Consider the following 22,750-nt stretch of genomic DNA (forward strand, 5'->3'; position numbering starts at 1 on the left):
GATCCGATCTTGTCAGTTTGTTACCCGTTTACGCAGATAATATTTCAGTTGAGAAAACAGTTGAGAAATTTGCATCAGATTGCAATCGTCGGATACCTCTCGCCTTCTCTTATTAGGCAAACTTAAACATTTAATAGCTACAGTTGTATCAAAGACAATTACTGGCTATAGTTGTATCAAAGACATTTCAGGCCTATCTTTGTATCTATAAGTATCAGAAGTTGAAACGTAAGACTACTATGTACATGTACCTTGCTAATTTTAAATACATTATGTAGTATTGAATTACGTACTATTTTAACTCATTTGTTTTTTGGGTTTAAAAGTGATATTGAATGAGGTGTCTCAAGTTAGCAAGAGGCCAGGGAACCAGAATGAACACTCGGGAAGGGCCGTTTCCGGCCATCTGGGGGCCGGTTTATAAAACCAAAAATTTTCTTGTACGCTCCGCGCCAACCGATGGTGGCGCTCCGCTCAGATAGTCGTGCAAACAACTTTGCAAATCCTGGCTACGCCTGTGGGTCAAACTCAAAGCTATTTCGAATGGAAAAAATTTGTTAAGATATTAACAAGAAATAAACTCTAATTCGGAAGATTCCTACATTAGCAACTAGCATGATTTCACCTCATTTTGTCTCAAAAGAAAACTTGTTCCTTGTTTCCCAGTTTGCACATTGGATATTGCAGTGCTAGTATGCATTTTCCTTGAGGGGGGGGGGGGGGGCGTTATGGAGTGATGTGTATACGCAAATAAGATAAGACAATAAGAGTTATAAAGGGTACTAAAATAAGGCTGCATCAGTCCAATCGAATTAATGCAAAGTGCCCTTTGATGTCGGTGCCCCCCCCCCCCAGATTAAAAGTGCTTCCGCCTCCCTTGCATGTCCCTTGTTAATTCACAAATCATTTTCGCTAAGTTTTTTAAATTTTGCAGCTGATATTGTAATTCAATCTAAATTCACTGACTTCCACTGACTCTTTCTTAGTTATATGTTATTATGTTGGGTGCCTAACGATGCATGTAGACAACTGAATTACAACTTGGAAGCTCCATACAATACTATATAGTCATGCCCATTGATAACTTTTTAATATTACAGCAAGTGTTTATCTATCAGCATCCTTCCACTTATTAAGTTTCAATACCAGGCATGTGTATAGGGTTGCAGGGGTTACATAATTCTAATCATGGTTTAGGCCCTTGTACGTGCAACATTCCTTTCTGTCTGTGCTTATGTAAGGCCATCTAAGGTCTAATGATTTATCTTCCACAGTCAGGCGCGTAGCCAAGGGGGGGGCGAAGGGGGCAGCCGCCCCCCCCCCCTTGAGCATATTTTTAAAAAATTTTTAATGTTTTTATGATATCGCTAGTATTTTCAAAAGAGAAAATGCTAAAATGCAACTTACAAGGCCTGGGAAGTGCCATTTCCAGCGATCTGGGAGGCATTTACAGCCAAAATTTTCTTGTACGCTTCGCGCCAATCATGGTGGCGCTCCGCTTAGATAGTTTGCAATGCCGAATCTACAGTTTCGCCCCTCCCTTGGCAAATTCCTGGCTACGCGCCTGTCCACAGTTCAACAATTGTTGATTCAAATTGCTGAAGGAATCTTTGCTATTGTAATATTATATCGGGACTCGCGAGAGAGATGTACTGGGGTTATCTTGATCCCGTATTGTATGCTTCTTCAGGAGACGTCTCGAACGGGCGATAGAGGGAAACACTGACAGTTCTCAGAAAAACAAGTTGACAAGATAGGATTTGATTAGTGATTCGTTATTATTTCTTCTCTGTCGATTCTCTTCTCTAATTAAATAAAATGATTAGTTTGCCGTTAACATACAAATCAAAAATTCAATGATTTGACTCCGTCAATTACGCAACTCGAAGTCGTGACGAAGTGATGAACTTCCGGAACCCATGCCGCCTTTTATAGATCGCTGTACCGAAAATCCCACTGCGCATAGTCAGAAGGCAGCCAATAACCTGCCCATCCTGCATTAGCTAACGATATAAAAATCAGTCCACAAATCACTGATCTGCCCTGATTGGTTGGGAGTTTGGAAGTCCACCCCTTTTTATGGAAACTTCCATACCACGTGAGAAGAGCCTTCTCGAATGTTCCACAGACACATCGGATCTATTTTGGGAAAAGGCCCTGTAACATGATTCAATAAGATAGTTAAAACTTCTCGTGGGAAAACTGAATCCTCGACCTAGATCAATATTTAAAGGGGCTTTACGGTCTCTCGATGGAGTGTTCCAGGAACATCAAAGAGGCAGTATTACTATTTCATAACACTATGGTGATGTCGTGCGTGTGTATGTGACACCTGCTTGTAACCACAATAAATTAAAAAATGAAATTTCGTTAAACTCGAACTTGCTACATAGATTGTCTTCGGTGAGTACATTTTTATGGAGTTCAAAGGTCATTTGAGGTCAACGTCTGAAGCCTTTTAAACACGATAACTCTAACAGTAAAATTTGGTTGAACTTTAACTTCGTTATGTAGATTGCCCTTGGCGAGTACATGTTTTATTTAATGGTGGTCAAAATGTTCTATGAGGTTACCAGAGGTCAAACTCAAAAACCTAGTAAACATGATATCTCAAGAAGTGTAACCTTGCGGGATCATCTAATAATTAGTTATGTAGATCAAACATATTGAGCACACAAATTCTATTAAAAATGTGAGGTTTAAGGTCATTTGAGGTCACCAGAGGTCAAACTGAAAAACTTAACTTGAGAGATATCATACTTGGTATGTGGATCCCCCTTGGGAAATATAAGAAGTCGAGGCTGGAAATGGTAGAGCTGAAAGTTCATTTGAGGTCACCAGAGGTCAAACTGTAAAACCTTATAAACTTGTTATTTGTCTGCTGAGAATTGGTTACACTAAACTTGATTATGTAACTTGAGCTCATACACATGTGGTACGAGGTTCGACAAAAATGTCAGTCAATGTCCATGGATCTTGAACATTTTATACCTAATTGTAAACACAATAACTTGACGATCAAAAGTTATACCAACTTTTCTCCTATATGGAAAGGAATCATTCTAAGCCTTTGGCTTTCTTGTTATAGTACTTGTTTCATTTGTTTGTAACAGTTTGTTTAAGCAGGTTGTACACGGCTGAATGCAGCTTTTGATTCCTTGCCGGAGGCAGAAGGAATATATGCAATGGTGTTGGCGTAAATGTGTGTTTGTAATGTGACACTTGCTTCTCAAAAAGATCATGGTCGATAAATTTCATACTTGGTATGTGGATTCATCTTATTGCGTACAAGATCCCTATTCTTTTATGTGCAGTTCATTTAGGGTCAACAGAATTCAAAGTCTGAAAATTTTGTAAACACGATTTACTCAAAAAGCACATCTTTGTTGAACTTCATACATGGTATGCAGATTGGTGAGTACAAGAACCTAATTGAATTTGGTGGAGGTCAAAGGTCATTTGCAGTAAATATTTAAGTCAAATTTTGAAAATCTTGTAAACACGATAACTCAAGAGTTACATCTTTCTTGAACTTCATACTTAGTTTGTAGATCCTGCTTGGTAACCATATTGGAATTGGTAGAGGTCAATGATCACATAAGTACAACAGGTGTCAAATTCTGAAACATTTCAAACATGATAACTCCAACATTAAAGTTACAGTTTGTCTGTGCGTTCCCCAATGGTATTATTTCTTTTGGTGAACATACTTTGGTCAAATTCAGTTCAGTTTAGTTTCGTGAAGGGGCTCTATAGATCTTCAACAAAACATGCAGTCATTAAGGAAATGGAATCTGCTTCAAAGAGTTGATATGATCTTGCTTTAAACATACTTAAAGTGGCTCTTATCAGTTTTCACCCTCTTTTTCAAAAGGTCAACAGGTAATCTCAAATGGTCTCAAAATTGGCCATTTTCACTGTGATTTACACCAGATGACTTTTACTTTGGCAGTAGGTTGTGAAAATATTGACAGTGTATAAACAATATCATGTAACTCTCATTCAAATAATAGCAATTATTAAAGGAATGGTTGGTGATCGACAGAGCTAATTTGTCACCTCAAAATTGGTAACGAAAATGTTCTTTTATTCACATCTATGAGTTCAAGGGCGTAGGAAAAGGGGAAAAAATATGGAGGGCGGAAGTATCATTCCGCCCCCTTCCCCCCCCCCCCCCCGCTTCACAAGTCAGAAAACCCCTTTTTCATTTCCAGATGAGAAAAAAATCTCATTTGGAGCACCAAATTGCATCTAAGGTCAGGTGAAAATGCAAAATTATATACAAAATGGAGTGTGCTATATTGCACCAAATTGCATCTGAGGCCACCTGGAAATGGAAAAAAAATCCCCTCCCCTTAGACCCCTCCCCCAGGCCGGCCATCAGTCTTCAGCCCCCCCCCCCCCACTCAAAAGTACCTTCCTACGCCACTGTATGTGTCTCAGTATGTTTCCCATATGAAGACTGTTCTTTCTGAATATTGCAATATTTAAGAACAATATACTAAACTGTTAAATCCTTACCAGTGAATTAATTGGTTGATGCCCACCAGTGGTTGCTGCCAAATAAGAGCTGGAAATCTCTGATCTTTTCTAGTTCTCAATAAATCCTTAGACGAATTTAATCCACTTGCTCTAAACAGTAGTAAGATAGTTATTTGGAATTGTGAGCCGTATGGCAAGGAATCACAAAGCAAAGTGGCTTTCTATAGATGTATAATGTTGTCAACACTATATATTATACGCCTACCAGCCCGCTCATGGCTAATTAATAGTCCGTAAGTACTCAATGTTTTATTTTTATTCACTAGAGTGATTGGAATTAAGACGACACTTGATAGCCATTCATTGTTAAGAATGCTGATTTAATATTAGAAACATAGGTATAAGGGGGGGGGAGGGGGAGAGGTTCGCAACCTGGTAGTAGATATGATTGAGGGGAGGGGAATGAACTGGTTTTTTAAGTTGGAAAAAGAAATTTCAAAAGTCAAAGCAATTTGTTTCCCTTTTTTGTGTATTGTTTGTACAAATTTTGTAATTATGCGCATACTAATTAGCCTTTTATTAGACCCTTGCTCCAGTTACAGCAACAACTGAGGTGCCAAATATGATGTGGATGAACAACAGCCTATACTTATCACTCCAGAAGAGCCCTTGACCAGCATGGAGTCCATAACTTTGATATAAACCCTAAATTTGATAGCCTGTAAAATAACTTTATTCGCGAATGAAAATTTAACAAAACGTCAAAAAACAGTCATATTCCTCACATTCAAACATCAAATTATATTTTACTTATAAATTAACATGTCTTGAACTCATCAAACTATCAAAAGTCCAGCAGATTTCATCAAAATAATTTCAAATGGGCAAAGGAAAGTACAGTGTATGTATCATGATCTCATTTGCATATTGACATATCTAATTAGTTCAATTATAAAAAAAATTTATAAAAATTAAAATCTCATTTCAATACCTATCTGTCAATACTTGGGTCCCTATTGACAAAAATGACCAAATTTTAAGTAATTACAATGTGTAAATATTTTCCCCAGGGACAATGATATGATCACAATTGGGAACTAAGGAGTTAAAGGCACTGAAGACACGCCCAAGCCGCGTGCCGCCATCTGTAAACGTTAACTTTCCGTTGCTTAATGCAAGTGAAGTTTCTTCTCATGTCCCTACAAAATGCAGACAGTAATGAAATGTGATGCCTTGTTATCTAGACCTGAGATGTCCATCGCTGCTATGTACTGTACACCGTGTTGTGGGCATGGACCGTAGCTGCATGTATTGACTGTACACTATAGTGTCTAATTACCGACCGTAGCAAGCTGTGTGTGTATTTTCTGGGATCGATGGTGGTGTCTAACAATTATGTTATTATACCTCATTCGAAACTAGGTTACATTACCGGCATGAGACGTTTCTTTGTCTTCAATGCCTTTAATTCACCTTTAACTCAATGTAGTCAATACCATGAGCGCATAGTCAAATACAACATGTGTTTACTGACAATTATCATTGCTTAGTCTTTTTTATGTAACTGATATTACAGATCTATTATCATATCAATTCATAAGACTTTATTTCAATCTCTCGCATTAAAGTATGCAATTATGACAATAGACGTGGGTAAGTGTACAAGAGAACAAGAGATTGAGGAGTGCCAACAAGAAGCTCTGCAGAGCTTGTTTACGTTGACACCCCTTTACAAATAAAACATAGAAAGAAAGCTTAAGTATACAGAGAAAACAGAACAAAGATGGCAAAGAAAGGAAATACAAAATCAATGATAGTTTGATATAAGATACTCTTTAAGACGTTTTTTGAAGGTGTTCAAAGTTTTACAACCAGTAATAGTAGTAGGGAGGGATTCCAAAGTTTTACGTCGACATAACGAATACCAAGTTGTGCAGACCTAAGTCTAAAGTAAGGAACAGTCAATTGATATGTTGTAAATAATCTACTTATTTAGCCAATGCAGTGTCATGTTGTTTTTATCGTCCAGCACCTAGATGCTATCGATTAAAGTGAGTAATATGCACATGCGTAGGAGCCTACTTTGATTTGAGGGGGGGTGGGGGAGGTGTAACGACTTGCTCGAAAAATATAACCAAAATTTTCTGCGTGCGTTCAACATGTTAAAGGCACACTCTCAGCTAGGAAATTGCTAAAATCAAAAATCTTGTCTCAACGTATTCCCCGATTAAAAAATAAAAACAATGCTACCCTCTTCTCACAGCGGCAACATATTCATTTCTTTAATATGGCATTCTCATCCTTAGCTATAAACAGCATACGCAAATGGGTACCGTTACCGCGAAGGTATCAGATTTCCGAGATTCTAATCTGCCTCTCAGTGTTGCGTAACCTATAGGCACACTGTGTAATTGTACTGTGTGCTATTCGAGTTACGCAATTTTTCGATTTGCTATATGGAACAGTGCATATTGTACTGCTGGGAAAACGCTATACCAGCTCGTAGCAGCAGGTAGTTGTTATGGAAAGTCATATGGGCCCGTATGATCTCGTGCTGCCGATTTTTGTTGGAGAAATTGCTGAAGAAATAAAATGCGAATAGTTTCGTCGTGTAATTCTCTATAAACATGTGACTGAATGTGTGCTGCTTATGTACTGTTATTTGACGAAACGACTTGCTTCTGGCCTAACGTTCTTCAATACTTGAGTTCAAAATAAAATAAAAACAGTGAGCAAACAGCTTATCCACTAGAGAGCCTGTGTAGAAAAAACACGCACATAATACAGACAGGTTAATGAGCATGGTGAACACATAGAGATAGATGTAAGGGGATTAGTAGACAAGGGATGGAGAGAAGAATGAAAGATAAAAACCAACAGGGGAAGAGGATAGGTAGGAGATAAACAGTGGAGGGACAAAGAGAGGATTAAGGGAAGGGGTAGGGAATAAACTGGAGAAGGACAACGACAGAAAAGTGTGGAGAAAAAAAGGGGTGGAAAAAGCTATGAGAAGAGGAGTAATGGGGGAGGGTGGCAAGGGGAGAAGGAGGCCTGGGGAATGAAGAAAAGTTAGTCATGTCCTTCCTGAATGTTGAGCCCATGAGGTTGAATGGTGCGAAGGCGTAGCATCCACAACCTCTCTCTGCTGATTCGCACTAGCTCAGGACGGCTACCTAAGGATTCAATCCCCTGGGCCTATAGAGACATGTCGTTAATGGTATGGTTGCATAGCTCCCAACTCTTGAGAAGGCAAATGCTGGTCCATGCCACGAATTGCCGTCCTGGGGGAGGGGTATATGGGGGGGGGTGTCTCCCTCCCCTTTTTATTTTTTTTGGAATCCTGGTGATGCCTACATGTAAACTGGTGGCACCTAGAAAGGCTTTTGTCACCCACAATTTTCTGAGAAATATGCATTTTTTTGTGTGTAACATCAATAAATTGAGTAGTAGGTGATAATTCATTCTTGCCCGTGGCATGAAAATGTTTGCTGCTCGCCCCAATGAAATGAAATATAGCCTAATTTGAGGTTCAAATGATGATGTAAAGGAGGTTTTATACTCTATTATGCTAAATGCTAAAGAAATGATGGTTGCTAAGTCCAAATTTGATGCAATTTTTTTTTGTATACTTGTCAATTACAATGCAGGTTTTTGGGATGCTTGAGCGGGTCAGGGTCTTTGGGTGTTAGAATGCGGGTCCAACCCGCGAATTGTGGGTCAGTTGGGAGCTCTGTGGTTGGGAAGGTTAAAGTGTTCTCCAAAAAAACCTAAAAGATGAATGACCTTCGGCACAGGGGTAAACTGGACTCCTCCAGCTGCCTTTACTACATTTTACTGCATTACTACAAACATATGGTGGCTTCCACGCCAACTCTCGACCAGAGTATGCTGTATTGGCCCCAAATAAACCAGATATTCAAATATGGTTACCTTTGGTCAAAGTTTTGAAACTTGTTTTATTACCACCTTCCAGGAAATTTACCTCACTGGGACATTCAGGCATCTTATGCTTTCAATTAGAATGCCTTAGAACAATTTGGAAAGTAAATACCTCTAGGAACATATTAAATATTCTAGCAATTATAGCATGCTAAATTGGGGACAATACTACATAGCCCACCTTGAAAATATCCTGTAACCTACTCTGGATAAACACTATCTAATATGGAAGAAATGCTTTGGTTAAAGTATGAATATGGTCACTTGAACATTAAGAAATGCAAGTGAGATAGTGGTAAGTTTTCCCTGCTCATGGTTATTGTATATAGTTGAACTCAATGGAAGAACTGTACAGATGCAATCAATGTGTTAAAAATAAAAACATGTTACAATACTGACTTACCTAACTTTAGAGTAAGCAATACAAACAATAGTAGGGCAGTGTTCCAAATACGGAATGCAAGGACATATACCCAAATAAGGCTAGGAGACGCCATGCCTCCACTGTGGAACTTCTCCATGATACAGTAAGTATAGCAGCTTTACATGCAAAAGAACTTTTGCCAAAACTTCAAAAGACCCTATAATGTCCCCTCCATTTCAAACATCTCCATCTGCCACTATCTCCATCTGCCACTAGGCCCGACTGGGGTTATCATGAGAGCACTGAATGAACTGTTTTATCACTACTAGCTGCAAGTTAGAGTACCTCTTCAACACTCTATGACATCACAAAATATGTTATGTTAAATTGATCTCACACAATACAAAATAAAGACAAGTTATTCTGTACCAACAATAAATAACCCAAGATCAATGTCACATTAGAACTACTGGTATGACTGAACAAGCTACAGTAATTAAAAAGATCAGATATTGCTATCATGGAAAGCCAAATAGTGTACAATCAAGTATGTAGTGAAACCAATATTTCAATCATTTACTTATTTAATATGACACAGTTGTAACTTTGATGACATCAATTATGTAGTTTACTTACACTATGAATGAACATGCAAATCAATGCTAAATACTACAGAAAGGAGAAGGATACATAACGCACTGAATGCAACAATCAATGTTTGACACCATGGAGAAGATAAATTCTTATGATACATTGCACTAGCTTAGTAACTTCATTTTACTGAGACACCATGTTTGTTGTTGTCTGTTATGGTACAGTTTGTTCAATTGTCTTGAAGCCTTGTGATATCTACATTCTGGATACTTGTTACTCCCATTGTCCACTCTTGTGTCCTTGATGAATGGTATTTAAATACTGTAAGCTGAGAAACTGCTTTGACATCAGCTATTTCAAAATTGTCCGTATCCATGTTAACAACGTTCACTATGCAAATCCATAGCTTTCACTGGAGAACAAGAAATATGACAATCATCTTACGTAAAGTAGAGAAGCACACATTTATTAATGAAACAATCCAACACAAATACTTCCAGTTCCAACCCTTATATCTGCTTGCAAAACATCCATCATGCCATAACGCTATGCTGTGCTGTACTGTTCCTCTAAAGGATTTTCTGTACATCTGTAATGTGAAATGAAAATGGAAAAAAGACATATTTATGGCATTGTGTGAGGACAGAAGTGTCACAAAGATATACCTGTTCAAATGATTTTCCAAGATATGATTTATTTGATTTTAATTGCAAAAGAGACATTCAGGCTCATAGCCAAGGTAACTGGGTTGGAGCCAGCATAAATGTTATGTTTGTTTATTCACTGAGATTGTAACTTGCACTCATTGTAATAACTACAAGTTATTGTTCAAATCTGGGTGAAAGTAGACCCCTTAATGATGCCCCTAACACGTTAAACTAGAAATATAGCTCACACTCAAAATTTGCCAAAAATGTCAATGTCTTTGCTGATATGAAACTATATGCACATAACAACCTGATCAGATGACAACTACAGTATAGGCAGTTAAGAGTAACTATCTTTAAGCAGTGCAAGTACTGTACTGTATGTACGAATGATGCCACATCATCATGAAACATAAAAAGAAAACATAAATAGAAAAGAATAAATGTGCAATTTTTGAACACAAACTGCTTCAGACAGGTAGGTAGCACATTCTACAAGATTGGTAAATGTCTTTCATTTTTCAGAGATAAGGAAAAATACTACAGGTACTGTTATCATTAACTTGTGGGGTTTGAACATTTTTGGGTCCCTCACATTTACAGACCTCCAGTGGCTGTATTAGCACCATATTTAGCACTACATGTCTATGTCATTAATATAACATAATACAATAAATGAATAAATGTGTCCAATGTCCTAAATCTGGTTAGTCATATACAGTCCTACTGTAGTAGACTGCAGACCTAGTTAAAATGTAGACTTATTTACAGCATGGAATGGTTACAGTATGTACATCAAAAAATTACCAGTCTCCACTGGGGTATAGCTGCTGGAGTGCATTGCTGCATCAGCCTCTGTTGGGCATGGCCTTTCATTGAGGAACTGGTGTTATCTTTTCTAGTTGATCAGTTTGGATACCAACCTCTCGAGTTTCTTAATTGGGCACACACCTTCAACTGAAAAAGACAAATAATACCGGGATGTGCAAACCCTTACCTAACACGAATATATTCGATAAGTATTCGATAAGTATTCAAGGATTTCCTAAGTATTCAGAAAATCTACCATATAACACACAGTACAAAATAAGTATTCGAATACTAATACGAATAACTATAAGCCTTCGTCAGAGCCGAATTATGTAAATGAGTTAAGTATTCGAATACCTGTTAGGTATTCAAATAGGTATTCGAATAGCTATTCGAATAGCTATTCGAATAGGTATTCGAGTAGCTTTTGGAATAGCTATTTGAATACTTAGCTCATTTACATATAAGTATTCGCTCATTTAAATAATTCGGCTCTGACGAATACTTATAGTTATTCGAATACTTATTCGCTAGTATTCGAATACTTGTATGCTAATTAGTTATGTTATGAAGCCTTAACAGGTTTCTGAATACTTACTTGAATACTTATTGAATACTTGTATGCTAATTAGTTCCAAGTAAGGAGAGTTAGGAATTTGGCCAGCTTGTTGTCCTAGCTTCTTGATTAAATCTGCTATTAAAAGTTGAATAACATTCACAAGGAATAAATATCTATTTGATATGGAGTATTAAGCACAGAATACTAAAACAGTAGGCCTTATGAATATGATCGATGAAAATTTGGAAACGCTTCAGCTTTTAAATCCTCCGTGGTATATTTCAAATATTTTTGCGCTGTTCAAAGTGTAAGGGTGTTAGCCACTGAAAATAAATGTTTGTTCTTGATCAGAGAACTCTGGGTTTGGTGGGAAGACCAAACACAGAGCAGATACATCAAAACTGGAAAACTCAACCGGATTGGATCAAAAGAAATTATAATTATAAATAACAAACAATATTCAGCTGATCTGGGCCCAGTCAAAGAATTAAATAAAATAACTTACAGTCAGGAGGTCACACCCAAATGTTAAAGTAAATACACTTAATTTAAATGTCTGTTCTGGTGAGTTGGCCTGCTGGTTACATCAAGTATCCTACGACATCATATCTTCCACGACATCAGATATTCCACAACATCAGAAATAGTTGAACACAATAAATGGTATTATGAATGTCCGATCCCAACAAAGTATTATCCTTCAATTTATAAGCAATGGTGTCGCAGGGTATCCTTCAGTAAAATAATGTCAATATCCTCTGTAGTAAAATAATGTCCTTTATAAGAAATGGTGTCCCGGAATATACTTTATTGTAAAATAATATCCTTTATAATAAAATAGTGTCCCAGACTGTCAGTTGAATACAGTATCACAACTTCCATAAAATGATAAGGACTACAGTAACTTGAACTATGTAAATTAAGGTTTAAAACAAACTATCCAGCCATTAAAACTATCTTTCTCTTCTTTTGCAACTGCCTTGCTCAGATACTTATAGCCAACTGCCTAACTCCTTATACCCCTTACAAAACTCCCTTTGTTACTAAAATATACACACACAGACCCCATTTCCTGTGAGAGCTAATTTCCAGGAAGAACAAGATAGTTGCCTAGCAACCTAGAAGAGGTAGAAGTGTAGAGGTTTTAATCCACAAGACAACATACAATATACTGTACAAATGTATAGCCCCTCTGTTCAGTGCTCACTGCACCTAATAAACAAGTAAAACTATGGTACAAAACAAAACTTTATGTAAGAGCTGACCATCTTACAAAAGGAAATAAGTATTCGAATAGGCATTCAATGAAATAGGTGTTCGAATACTTATTGGAATAGCTATATTTAGCATTCTATAAGCATTCGAAGGAAAGAAGTATTCGAATACCTATTGGAATAGTTATTTTAAGTATTCAATTAGTTATTCTAAAGTCTGAATGCTTAAATTTTTGAAATACCAACTATATACCCTTACCGAAATGCCAGATCTGGCTTTATATCTGGTTTAATCTGGTCAGATCAAGTTTTATCTGTCCATATAAAGCCAGATATAACTGGATATAGAGTCAATCCAGATATGCAGATAAAGTTTTATCTGGCCATATAAAGCCAGATATGACTGGATAAAGAGCCAATCCAGATATGCAGATAAAGTTTTATCTGTCCATATAAAGCCAGATATAACTGGATATAGAGTCAATCCAGATATGCAGATAAAGTTTTATCTGGCCATATAAAGCCAGATATGACTGGATAAAGAGCCAATCCAGATATGCAGATCAAGTTTTATCTGGCCATATAAACAGCGGTCATTTTATGACCATAGCAGTCGGATTAGGTAACAGCATGGAGCTTGCACATTACATATTTCCACTTTGTTCCAATCCAGTTGAGTTCTAGAACACAGCTGTGTTTATATTTTGTGTGTGTCTTGCTCTCTGTATGGGTCTCCGTACCAGAACAGAGATAACTGATCACGCTGGAAAGTTAATATCAATGCTAGTCCAGTTTTGGCCACTTATTTCCTATTTGATTGACATTTTAGCCAGATATATTTTTTTATATTGGTCATATAAAAGTTTATCTGGATTTTCTTTATATCAACCAGATAAAGTTTTATCTGGCCCAGATATGGATGGCAAAAAAATTAGCCAGATTAACTTTTATATGGGCCATATAAAAGTTTACCTGGATTTTCTTTATATCAACCAGATAAAGTTTTATCTGGCCCAGATATGGATGCCATAACATTTAGCCAGATCAAATTTTATATGGGCCATATAAAAGTTTATCTGGATTTTCTTTATATCAACCAGATCAAGTTTTATCTGGCCCAGATATGGATGCAATAACATTTAGCCAGATCAAATTTTATATGGGCCATATAAAAGTTTATCTGGATTTTCTTTATATCAACCAGATAAAGTTTTATCTGGCCCAGATATGGATGCAATAACATTTAGCCAGATCAAATTTTATATGGGCCATATAAAAGTTTATCTGGATTTTCTTTATATCAACCAGATAAAGTTTTATCTGGCCCAGATATGGATGCAATAAAATTTAACCAGATCAAATTTTATATGGGCCATATAAAACTTTATTTTATATCAAGTTATATCTGCCCAATTTTTTATCTGGCCAGATATAAATTCCAGATCTGCAGCAGATCTGGCCCAGATTGAAATTCCAGATCTGGGCCAGATCTGGATTTTTATATCTGGCCCAGATCTGGGATTTCGAATAGCTATAGCTATTCGAATACTTAGCGAATGCTTAGCGAATACTTAATAGTTATTCGTGTTGGGTAAGGGAAGTTAATAATTTATCAGAATGCATACTGTACGCATAGCAGGGAAGTGCTCATGAATATTTGAGTGCCAGGCAGATTGGGCGGTAGTGTGATCCACACCCTGGGAGAGGGATTTCATGGGTGGGGTACCCCCCCAAATGGACAAATTTTGCACATGAAGTATGCTTAGGTGGTGCTATATTCCTATTCTGTGCCATATATTCTCCCAGATTTTGGTTATGGTAAAACTTATTAAAGTGGCCATGACACGAAAATTTCAAAGTCCTATATTTTTGGGATCCATCAAAGAATGTTCTCTAGAACATGTATCAACCAATCTGCCAGTTTAAAACTTGATTTTTCAAGTCGAAAATTGAGAATGAATTTACCCTTTTCGGCGTTTGAAACTTTGTTTACTCGAAAATTTTCCGATTCGCATGACGTCATGTGACGTCACGTTTTGAACACATTTGTTGTCGCTGCTTTACGATCCTCCGAACATACCATTCACGTACACAGTAGACAAGTACACATACCACTAGTAGTTACTAAACAAAACACCGATCACAAGTGCGATATCAAATCAAAATTTCCTGTGAAATGGCGGATTCAGAACCAATTGCGGCAACCGAAGTTCAAAGTGATAATGGTTCTTCACTAGGCAGTGAAATTGGGCTATAATTAGAGTGCCCTTTCTCATATTCGAAGCAGAGAGTGAAGGCGATGATCATTCCAATATTGAACCGAACGTTGAGGGTGGAGCGGAGGTGTTAGAACCGTATCAGTTCCAGCCTGTTAAACGAGCCGAAATTGAAGCTCCACAACATATCGAAGAAGACATCCGTTCGAAACCATTGCAAGGAACATACAACGTGGTAAGAATTTATTAACGAAGCATTTAAAAACAAAATCCAGTCCATTTTGTGCATGTGTTGTTGGAATTCGCGGAACACCCTAAACCGTATTGTGCGTTGTGTTACGGTAACTTACAACCCATATGTAGAGTGTGTAGTACTAGTAGGGTTGGTTGCATACTGAAAGTTTGGCTCGGGGATGTAAGTTGCATTATGCAGCCATGCTAGGTAGGCATATGTGTTATTTCATACTCATTATTACTTGGCTAGTACTTTGGCCTGGAGTTTTGCAAATGAATTTTCTGAAACAAAAGAATGTTTCATGATACACGGAAGGTGTAAAATCACAACAAATGTAATCATAACTGTACATTGTATGCCTGCTTGTTATTGTGGACATCATGGCCAACATTAATACATTTTGAACTTTCCTAAATTTTTTCCCAGGCAGTACAGATACATAGCCTACGGTCAACAGGTTCAATGATACTTGGGGTTCCTAGCAAGACACGTCAGGGTTGTGCTACCATCATGTGCAGTCCAAAGGATCAGAAGTGATTTTCCAGCCAATGGTCATTACACTGGATTCAAGTTGCCAGGAGAAAACTCATTGTATAGGAAGCCTTGGTTGAGAAATTCCTCCAGAAACACCTTTTCTAAACTACGATTGTGTTGGATTATCAATCCGTCAGGGTTCCCTCAGTGTTGATATATTGAAATTCAAGACTTTTAATTCAGGATGAAAAGGTTATTTTCCAGACCCAACATCAACAATGAAAGAAAAGGCATGTTTTGAAGCATTTGGACACAAGTATTAGCGTGACCGTGATGTCATATAATATGTGCATAAGGGAACGGACATTGACCTTTTTAGGGGCATTTACCTCCTAGACGTTTGATTCGTACCTTTAATCTGGAAGCCAAAATATCCATATCACCAATGATATTTGACAGAAAAGTCATAATAATGACCAATGGAGGCAGCAGAACTCTTGAATGTTTAGACTTTGTTTCTTCAGCAGCAGTTGGTTTGTTTTGTAGTCTTTCTTCAAAAACTCAGCAGTACACCCTGTTAATGGTCTTCGATTGTTTTAATGCGTGTGATGCTGTGTTTCACATTGCCCATCAGTGTTGTACGTGTCGTCGTGCTTGTGTAACATTTTTGCATGTGAGTTACTTCGTGCAGTGTTTCTTGGTTTAAATAACCCTTTATTGTATTTGCTTCTGGATTATTCTAATTAATTTGTCACAACAACGATTGATAGCGATGGACATGCAACTGCTTTGTAGGCTTAAAGCCAAAAAATTCATGGAAGTTGTTTTCTTTTAACCTCCTTTGATGTCACAAATTACATTAGTGTAATTTAAGAATGATAATGTTTATGGAAAGTACAGTTTTACTTTTATGTCATATAATACAATGATTGTTGTTAATGTTAGTTCAGATTGTCCAGAATGACTGTCTAGAACTGATATTGAATAAATTTTGTTCAATGATTTAACACTTGAACTATGTTGTGTGAATTTTTGGCTCTGTGACTTTAAAATAAATCGCTTTGAGATTTAATTAAACACCCTTTGGAATAAAATCTTTTTACCTACCTAGTATTTTGACCCATCCCCATTACCCCCACTCCCTCCACAACATCAAAAATGGTTTTCCTGGAATAGGAATAAGAAATTATTGCTATAACTAACTGATCCAGCATATTCCAGAAATAAATTGGGGCACTGAGATTTGTTCACAAGAAGATGTAACCCATCGCTTCTGAAGCTAACCTCATAGCTTATTAGTATACAATAGAGCAATGAAGGGGGTGTTAATTTAGATGATACAGTAAAATCTCTTCGTCTATTGCGACTTCAGTGTAGTAACGCTAATACTATAGTACTACTAGTGCTCAGCGCGCTACCTCCTAAGGATCGCCACTTGCCCCATTGGAGGTTTCCTGTTCCCCGATCTGGTCTTCAGAGTAGTTTTTTGTGGATTACTTGACAGAAGAATGACTCTTTTATGTCGAACCGTTAAAGTCCATTTGTTTTATTTCATAACAAAAAGGAGGGATCGTAGTATGCTTCCGTGAAGTGTTCGCTTCATTCGGAGCTGCATACTGGCTAGGCCCAGTGAAATCGGCGCTGGTGTTGTGCACTAACTTGGTTATAATCGCCGTGTTTTTTTCGTCCTTCAGCCATGGATGAAGGCTAATTGCATGGGTAATGATATTTATGCAGCCCCCAACAACACAACGGACCGGCATTTCTCTCGGATAGTTTACAACAGTTGTAAAAAAAACTTGAAATTACTAACGATATATAGCGTAATACAGTGGTTGTTCTATCAGTGTAAATGTGCGTGTATGGAACGGTATGATCGTCGCGCATCCGATACATGCCTGGGCTTTGCACGTGTGTTCCTAACATGACGTCATCATTGTCTTGTTGTGAAATCGCATTCTCAGATATCTATTTTCGAATGCGAATATTAAAACGTTAATTACTAATTAGTCCTTGAGGTTTTCAAGGTGTTGAGGATAGTTTTGAACATAGATTTTCTCATAGAATCAGAGGAAGTTACTCTCGATGAGTTGGATTTTTCGTGTCATGGCCTCTTTAAATTATCATCAAAAAGTGCTGGGCGAAAAAGTTTAAATACTGTTTGTGTGGGGCGGCATTCAGAACTGCTGGGCGTACAGTACCTGCCCAGTGTGAGCAAATCCCTGACATAGTGAATTATATAACTTCCAACATAAATTACTGAATACCACATTTTACTCTTCACTAAATAGTCAAAAATTCAAATCAATTTTGCAAACAAAGAACAGTAATAACACTACTAGTTAATACAGAACTTTGCTATTGGCAGCATAAATTCATCACATCTGCTTTATGATTTACACTATGTATAGTGTCAACTCTGCAAGTATTCAAGAATGGTCCATTTACTAATATAGTGCAAACCTAAACTAGTGATGTGCAACAATTTCTATTATATTTCTTATTTCTATGTTAGTAGTATACACCTGCAGTATTATAACTCATCTACTAATACCTTACATACACTAAATGTCATAACGTTTGATGTTACAATGGCAATGTCCCAGTAGGCTTGCTCATAAACTAATATGCCACCAAATTTCATCATGTTCAGGGATGCATAATTGCTTTCAAAAATATAGCTAGGCTTTGCTTATTTCCAAGACTAAAAATTACGGAATATTCTACAGGTGTGCCCTAAACAATGAAGGGTTTAAAAGATATATACTATAGAAACATGATATGGTATATAATGGGTGACCATTCTAGTTCTCTCACAAATCAGTAGTATCATTTTCATTTTGTATAATTTTTAGAACTGCATGATCAGATTATGTGTAGAGCTATGAAGCCTATGATGTTGTTATATTTTGGCAAATGTCTTTAATCAATTATTGTAAGACGGACTCAACGACCCCCGGAATGGTGCGTCATGTCCGATGAAGCGCATATTTGGTGCGTTATTCAATATGTGCTTCAGTGTCCGTCAATGTGCCATGCATGGTGTATCCTTTAAATTAAATGTGATAAATTTTGTCGAACATAAAATGATGGCATTCACAATTATTGGTGACATTGATTTGTTTATGTTGTCCTTGATTTTATGATTAAACAACGATGATAGCAAACTATCATGTTATGAATGCATAAACATGTGAACAATATCTACTATCCTTCACTAATTCAACAAAGGAGCCTGTAGAGCTAGTGTAGCTTCTTTCTGAGAAGGCTTTTGAGTTTTGAATTAATTTGGAAAACTTAGTAATATCAGTTATCACTTTACACTACAGTTACAGGAAAAGCCGCTACCGTTTTTTTAAGTTACTATACCAAGTTGGGAGTATTATAGGCAAACTCTAATTTGGGTGAAAGAGTTTAAATTACAAAGTGGCTATTCTTACGACTAGTCGTAACAATAATTCCCTTTTACGCATGCACAGTTGCTTTAACGTGGCTATTTTTTAGTGTTTGCACGGGTTATCCGGGTACCCGCCCGACGCAATACTACCCGGTTCCTAATTTATTACCCGAATCCTACGCAAAGGGTGATTTAAAAAAAAAAAAAATGCAAACCTACGGTTAGGCAGATTTCCCATTGACTTAGTGTGGTGTTAGGCTAACATATGTGGTCGAAGATAACAGCAATAACGAAGGTATCCCCCCCCCCCCCCCGACGCGATACTTCCCGGTTCCTAATTTATAACTCGAATCCTACGCAGTGTGATTTAAAAAAAAAATGCAAACCGATGGTTAGGCAGATTTCCCATTGACTTAGTGTGGTATTAGGCTACCATGTGGTTGAAGATAACAGCAATAACGAAACTATTCCATCGATATCTTATAACTGCGTCACAATTTCAGCTAATAAACAAATGGCTATGCTAGATTACCCCATTGACTTAGTGTGGTGTTAGGCAACCACGTGGTCGAACGTAACAGCAATAATAAATGTGTTCCATGGATATCTTATAACTGCGTCACAATTTCAGCAAATAAACAGATGGTTAGGCTTAGCTAGATTTCTCATGCATTGACTTAGTGTGGTGTTAGGCTACCATGTGGAAGAAATGATTATTTATTCATTCGTTTATTTCATAGAAGGAAAGGCTGACAAGGAATTTTACGACATGTTTATGGATTACAGACGGGATAACTAAAAAATAATAATCGCAAGTGGCTTTTTACAATTCGTGTAGGCCTATTCCAAATGCGATCAAATTGCGCGAATCGCGTAATCTCGCGGCTAATGCGAACCCTGGGACTGCATAATAGATAGTATTAGTAAAAACTGTTTAGGAGCTAACTTCGATATTTTTATGGTGTGATCCAATAGACGTGGAGAGCCTGCATAAGCAGCAGCGGCAGTGCAATGTTAACAACATTACTTCTAATTAGTAGTAATGTTAATTATATTAAGTAATTAACAAGTTTATGACAGAAAAAGCAAATACAAATTATTGAGGAAGGATTTATTCCTTACCTTACACAGACGTTTTTGAACATGCAAACATTGTCAATAAAGAATATATATACTTCATTTATAATAGCATCCAATATGTAATTTCTTGAAAATCTTGAAACACGAGGGCAAACAATTTTTTCCCGGGTACCCGGATACCCGACGGGTAACGGCTCTCGGGTACCCGGTTCCCGATTTTTGGACCCGTGTAAACACTACTATTTTTACGACTAGGAGCAGTGGCGGCGGAACCGGGGGGGCTTGGGGGGGGAAACCTGGGAAACATTTTTTTTTAGAAGTAAATTAACATCACCATTGTACACTTTTGTCGCACCAAATTGCATTTGAGGGCATTCAGCAATAGAAAATTTTCAAAAGGGGAGGGGCCACCCCCTCCCCAGTGGCGGCGGAACCGGGGGCTTGGGGGGCTCATCCCCCAATGAAAAAGTTGAGGGGGCAAATGCATGATAAGCCCCCCCCCCCAATATTTACCAAAGCTCCGAAACGTGCATCTGCCCATTTTTCAATGCATACTTGTCGATCTGTCCGATGCACACGTATACTTTATAGGTGTAGTAATTTTCGTAAATGCTGGGGAGATTCTCGGCCCGTCCCCTGGCTATAGAACACATTGTCACCCCAACTGCGTCTTCACGCGCCGTGAAAAGTGGAAGCAGTGAGTGTGAGTTCCGGTAAGCGCAACACAACTTCGTCTTAGGCCAATGACTTGCCTCATTTCAGCCAGTTCTCCAACATCCCCTTACTTAGTGCCGGAGCGTCCATATATACAGTCAGGGGCGGATCCCCCCCCCCCCTGACAGACTCAAATGGACTGCTGGCGTCCTTTTCAGCTTTTCACTATACTTTTTACTTATTCGCTATTATTGACTATTTTATTGCGCTCTCATATACCTATTGACATTTGTCATATTCTGTTGGTGTAATTTTCCGACAAAATGGCGACGACACCTATTTATTCTCCGTTTATCTGCAAATTAGCAAGGCCCGGAAAGGGTCATTTCCTGCAATCTAGGGAGTATCTTTACTCAAAATTTTTCTGTACGCTCCGCGCCAACCTGTGGTGGCGCTCCGCTTAGATAGTGTCGAGAGCGCCCCTACAGACCATTCTTGCCCCCCCCCCGACCAATACCCCTAGCTCCGCCACTGTCCTTACTACGCTCAAAAACGTCTTTGCGAGTACACTACGAGTATAATAGCTACTCTCTTAAAACACCATCGAATATACAAATTACAATGTTTTTACAGACTTTTACGTGCAATCTGAGAAATTGCAGACTTGAGACCCATATTTTAGGGCTAGGTATTCGCAGCAAAAAACACACGGGAAGTGCCGTGTCCGGCCATCTGGGGGTTTGAAATAACCCAAAATTTTCTTGTACGCTCCGCGCCAACTGATGGTGGCGCTCCGCTTAGATAGTCTCCACACATTAGCCCCCCCAATAATTTTTCCGTTCCGCCGCGCCTGGAGAGTGGTGGGTATGGGGGGGGGGTGGGGTCGACATCGTAAATGTTTACTTATGGATGGATATGCGTCAAATGTAGTGATGCTTCTAGATGAGAAACATCTCAAACACTTTCTATTGATATCTGATAAAAGGTCAAGAAAGGAACTTCGTCTTTTCAAGTAAATTGTGACGTATTAACATTCACAGAATTGTAGTTTAGGTTATTTGATTAAGTCATGCTTGCATAAATTATTATTAGTGTTGGTTTGGTTTAAGTTTACATTTGTAACAGTTTGTTTTAGTGTGGAAAACGAATCTACTTGAAGTTCTTTATTTGAGATTCATAAGGAAGGCCCATGTCTTATGGATACTCTCAAACATAACGTGTATTTCTGATACGGTAAGGACATTTCTGATACTACGAAGCTACAAGCGATAGGCTTCATTCCTTTCCAAATACATATTTAGAATAGATATAACTACACGCTACACAAATATTCGGACACCTTAGTGTTAAAAAGAGTGATTTCAATCACGTTAGTCTACCTTAACCCCCCAGACTGTTCAAAGTGCTTGAACCCGGAAAGAAGAGCCGTTATCCCTATTGAGACCATGACAGTGTGAACGTACTTTAAGGATCAATTCGAATTCCTTCAAGTTTCTTTTATTATGGTCAGACAAATTACCCATGATTATGGCAAACTTTAGACAGTCGATATTGTGTTGTGGAAGATTAAAATGTTCGGACACTGGAAAACTGGTTTTATTGAGTCTGATTGTGCTTTTATGACATATATGGCGGCTTAAGGAGTTTTTAAAAACATATCTAATTTATAAGAAATTTCACCGAAAATTAAGGAAGAAATGAATCTGTATACAAACGCGGTTTTTGTTGTGATTACTGTAGGTAGTACGGTACTGCAGGGACGTAGCCAGGGGGGAGCAGGGGGAGCGACCGCTCCCCCCTTTCAGTGTCGATTTTTTTTTAAACTGTCGTTTTTTAGCATGGTATTTTGTCAGTGCTCTTTTGATCTTGAATACTCGTCAGCTCCGTTAACTCGATTGTAACCGTAGTAACATTCACGCCTACTGATTCAACTACTTACTTAGTTTGGCAGATGCAATTAGCTAAATTTAGCTTATAGCCAATTACAAGCCTACAGTTGGCCACTGTGTAGTAAAATACATATTGCCTACCTAACCGCACTCTATGGAATGTCACGAACTGTATGCACAACAACGTCGACAACGT

The 22,750-nt window shown here is 37.9% G+C and overlaps 1 long non-coding RNA gene across 1 annotated transcript; it reads right to left on the reverse strand.

Annotated features, from left to right (window-relative positions):
* Positions 1-6,071: 6,071 nt before the first annotated feature.
* LOC139982961 (uncharacterized) lies at positions 6,072-12,855 on the reverse strand. Its single transcript, XR_011798447.1, has 2 exons — positions 10,834-12,855; positions 6,072-9,968 (listed from the first exon to the last, which is right to left on the reverse strand). It is a non-coding gene; the product is annotated as an uncharacterized lncRNA (long non-coding RNA).
* Between the last annotated feature and the right edge of the window lie 9,895 nt (positions 12,856-22,750).

This window comes from Apostichopus japonicus, chromosome 16 (assembly GCF_037975245.1).
Source record: "Apostichopus japonicus isolate 1M-3 chromosome 16, ASM3797524v1, whole genome shotgun sequence".
Classification (NCBI taxonomy): Eukaryota; Metazoa; Echinodermata; class Holothuroidea; order Aspidochirotida; family Stichopodidae; genus Apostichopus; species Apostichopus japonicus.